The sequence below is a fragment of the Dipodomys ordii genome, unplaced genomic scaffold, assembly GCF_000151885.1.
Source record: "Dipodomys ordii isolate 6190 unplaced genomic scaffold, Dord_2.0 Scaffold10, whole genome shotgun sequence".
Lineage (NCBI taxonomy): Eukaryota > Metazoa > Chordata > Mammalia > Rodentia > Heteromyidae > Dipodomys > Dipodomys ordii.
Window position 1 is genome coordinate 17,156,078 of NW_012267226.1, and position 4,745 is coordinate 17,160,822.

Sequence of the window (4,745 nt, forward strand, 5' to 3'; positions counted from 1 at the left end):
ACACTGAAATCATGGTGGAAGACAAGAATCTACACACATCCAGTCCCTGCTGTCTCTTTACCTTGTGTCCAGGGTAGTCATCAGGAGGCTGGTGGGAAGAAGGACATGGCAGGCTGTAAGATAGTTCTCAGTCCTAATTTTCTTCCATCAGAGACTCCAAAGAACTCCAAAGCTGTTTGTTAAGAACTTTTTCCAGCACTAAAATTGCGTTGGAAAAAAAATCTGCTCCCCTCCTCTTCTCCATCCCCCTGAAGAAAAAGAATTAAAATTCAAACAGCCTTTACCTGCTCCTCCCTCTCTCATTAGCTCCCGGTTAGTGCTCAGTGCCAATTGTCCATGAAATTCCACTGCTGCTGTTAACGAAATGAGGGCCATAAGAAGTTTGCGAATAGGAAATGTCCGTGCAAAGCTCCAACTGTTTCCTCTCCCCACTTCCTACTTTCTGCCACTTGCCTCCTCTGCCTCCATGTGCTTGGTTAGCCTCTAAAAACATATTTTTTTTTTTTAGAAGGTCTTGCTATGTTGCCCAGGTAGGCCTTGGAATTCACCATGCAGCTCAGACTGGCCTTGAACCTGAATCTTTCTGGCTCCTTTTTCCCAAGAAGTGGGAATACATGAATATACCACCATGCTTAGTATCTATTCTGGCTTTCTCCACTTTCTCCTCAGGTTTACAGAGGAGAAAAGGAAAGGCTTACAGTGAACTTATTGCTATGGGTTACTCTCTCCTTCTTAGATGCATGCTGGAGAAAATACCAGATGAGAGAGTCAGAAAACTTGATTCTGGCTCTGGTTCCACCACTAGCTGCCCAGGGAAACTTGAACTTCTCAGGCTTCATTAATTTAGGTGAAATTGAGGCTATTTACTGTATCCATATCACAGAGTTATAAAATGAAGCGATGTGCTTCGTATTTGGGCATGTAAATCACATATCACAAAATAAATATTGCTATTAACAGATGGATTCCAGGCTTGAGTCTCTGAGGGGGGATGTGATTTCCAGCTACCTCTATCGGAACATGGTTATGGGCTCTGGTTCTCAGCCACTAGTATCTTTCTTATTATAAGGATCCAAAGGCCAAGGTTTGAAGACATCAAACCCCAGCACTTGCAGAGAGCCTTGAGCAGTGTGGGGGCCCAGAGCAACTTCCTGTCCTAATTCCACACAGTTCACCCAAGAAACAGTCATTCTTAGACACAATAGATCCTCACAGCCTTGTAGTGCACTCACTCTATCTAGTGCCCAGTGGCTCCCATCTCAACTGGCAGGCCAAAACACATCCTGAGTCTCACAGCCAAGTCAGGTCTCATGTAAAACAGTAGAATGCATGGCTCTACCTGCTTTCTCCAGTGCCCCCTGTCATGAAAGGAACAGGGCTTACTAGCAGCCCTTATTTGACCCAGCAGCTTTAGCTCAGCCCCTCCAAATGTTCATTCCTTTCCTGATTCCTGCTTCATAGAGAAAGGAAACTGAGGAACAGTAGAAATGGGATTTCCCCCAGCTGTGACAACTCTTACCATCTGTGGTTCCCCAGGATCTAAGGTGGATTTCACTAAGAAATAGCAGCTCCCAGCCAGGCTCTGGTAGCTCACACCTACAATCCTAGCAACCCAGGAAGCTGAGATCTGAAGATCGTGGTCCGATCCCAGCCCAGGTGGCAAAGAGTCCTTGAGACTCTTATCTCCAATTAACCCCCAGAAAACCAGAAGGGGTGCTGCATTAGCCTTGAGCAAAAAAGCTCAGGGATCATGGCCAAGCCCTGAGTTTGAACCCTACAACCAACAAAAAAAGAAATGACAGCTTTACTTCTCAGGACTGAGGTCTGGAACATGTCTGGAATATGGAGGTGGTTAACATTGGTCCCATGCTAGCCAGATGGTCTTTAATCCAGCTTAAGATCTCAAGATCTCAACACTGCTATCATGAGCTCCCATTGCCTCTGCACTTCTTATTTTGTACCAGTACTGGGGCTTTAACTCAATGCCTCTTACTCTCACTTGGCTTTTACACTCAAAGCAGGCACTCTACCATTTAAACCACACCTCCACTCACAGTCTTTTGCTGGTTAATTGGAGATCAAAGTCTTTCTGCCAGGATTGGCTCTGAACCATGATCCTCAGCATTCAGCCTCCTGAGCAGCTAGGATTGCAGGTGTGAGCCACCACCCCCAGGCTCTGCACCTTTTTAGATTACAAATCAACAAATGACAGAAGGCCTCCCTTTTCCTTTCCTTCCAACACCACCTACAGTCAATCAAAGGAGAGGAGCCATGGCGGCAAAGGAAGCTGAACTTCTTACCCTTTTTGTTGACAGTCATATCCTGTAGTCCAGGTTGGCTTAGGACTAGCAATCCTCCTACCTCAGTTTCCAGTGTTGCTGGGATTACACAGATGCACAACATACCTGACTTAACTCTTAAGTCTCTACACCCTGCAAGTCTCCTGTGGTCTGATTAGGAGCCTGGAAACTAAGAACCAGGAAACTAAAGAAAAGTAGCCATGGAGAAGGGGGCTCTGGGTGAGAGATGATCAGCCCAGGGCACCCCAGCTCCTGTGTTTCCATCTTGGAAGGGTGAGCCTTCCTGCCACCACCCCAACCGGAGCTCATCATCGCCCTATGTCATCAGCCCGTTCCCCAGTTCAGACTCCCTCTCAGCTGCCAGCCGCTCAGCCCTGAGTTATTTACCTGCAGAGACAGTGAGGGAGCGCTTCATAATTAGCTGAGCCCCAGCGTGGAGGCTTTTTATGAGCAGCCACGCCCCCCACCACTCTCTGGTGTCCATAATTGAAATGACCCACACCAGTGATTAGATTAAGGGGCTGAAGAAGCTCAGCATGCCATCCTCCCCAGCTCCAGGCCTGTCGGGGAGGTGATGTAGTTAAGTTTGTGCTTCATTTGGCAGAGGCCATAAAGCGGGAATTGCAAGAGGCTTTCTGCAGAGACTGGAAGGCACTGCTGGGCAATGATGGGTAGACTCCGTGTCAGGTGACAGACTCCAAGCTTGAGAGAGATGGAGCCCTTTGCTCTCTGCACCTTCTCTTCCTCTCCTCCAGCCCAGGGCTGAGCTCCAAAGATCTGGGACCCAGCTGAGCCTAGCAGGCTCATCAGCTGGCCTGGGGGTCACTGGGGCTCAGCCTGCATGCGCACAGCCAGCCCTCCATCAGACACATTCCCTGTCCCCTGTTTGTCCTCTTCAGCCAAACTCCAGGCTGAGAGCAAAGGAATCCAAGGGCTCTTGGCTGCTCCATTCTCCTGCCTCAGTACCCAGTGGTGCCTTCTGAGCTTCCTGTTCGTCTGATTGCCCTGGCCCATCTTTACCTGATGGGGTCTATTGAGCACCAAAATGTAATTTAGCCAGGTGGCTAAGTTTAGCTAAGTTTCGTCTTGCTCCTTCCCCTTCTACTATCTAGCCATACTTCCCAGAGGACCCCTCCCTGCTGCGCTGTTTCTCTAAAAGCATCTTCTGGACACTTCGGTACTCAATGAAGAACTTTTTACTGGCCCCGATTTCTACATAGGTTGAGTTAGCCCACCACTGAGCACGAACTCGCTCCAGGGGTTGGGAGGTACAGAGATGGCGGCACAATGCCACAAGGAGCGCACCTTGCTACCAAGCAGCTGGGCCCTAGCCACCTGCCAATCACTGCACTCCACTCCGTAATCTCCCCCTCCCCCCCATAATCAGAGCAGTCAAGTAGTGCAGCTGGGCCGCTGAATTATAGGCTATGGGCAGATGGCAGAGACGGCTCTGTTGTGCCGTCCAAGGAGAGAGAGAAATGAGGGTGAATCAACATCGCCCCCCTCCTTTCCTGCAGCACATGACATCAGACACCCTTTGTCCAAGAGCCATTCCCTGCCCTGCTCTGGACAAACTTTTAGGACCCCCTAAGTCACGGCCATTGTATCTCCAGGGACCTTCTGCCCAGAGGGTCTCAGTCACAATTCTCTGACCTGGAGGCTGGAACTTCCTTTCACAGACTGGCCTCTGATGGATGCACCCTGCTTGTTCACCAGACTCCTCCCCTCTCCCCAGTTCTGGGACGATCAGGTGAAGTGAGGCTGGGTAGCCATTCTCCCTGTATCTCCCACATCTGGTACCAAAGCTGACAGGAGCAGAGCACAGAGATCTAGCAGAAGAAACATCCACCCCAGCTTTCCTGAAGGGCAGCCAGCCAGCCATAGATGAAAGACCCAGTTGCTATCGAAACACTGAATTCTGAGGAGTGGGAGAGAGAGAGAGAGACACCCAGGGGACAGGGCAAGCTGTTACGGCCACCGTTCCTGACTCCCAGAGGTGTCTGTGTACCCGGCAGAGGCGCCAGGACTCAGAACTGACATCCCATCCTTCCACCCGGGCTGTAGCCTGCCCTGTTGTCCCCGCCACTGTGTCTCAGCTCTGGTTCCTGGGAGGGATGAAAGCTCTCTTCATCTCCTAGACCCATTATGTGATATTTCAAACACCCATTAGGTTTTATGGGGCTTCTTCTTTCTTTCTTTTTTTTTTAGTCTATAGCTACAGGAGATAGTTCTGGGGCTGCACTCCAGGCTTAGGTATCTCGTGCAGCCTGAGGATCAACCCCACCTTCCCTGTCCCAGTGCCTTTCTGCCACCTTGCCAACAGTCTCCCTGCTCCCCTGTGCTTTTGGAGGGCACTGGGGAGAACCTGGTCTGGTCGAGTTGGTTTTACGGGCCTGGAGTCCCTGGATATCTGCTGCCTTGGGAATATATGTGCATGTGTGCGTG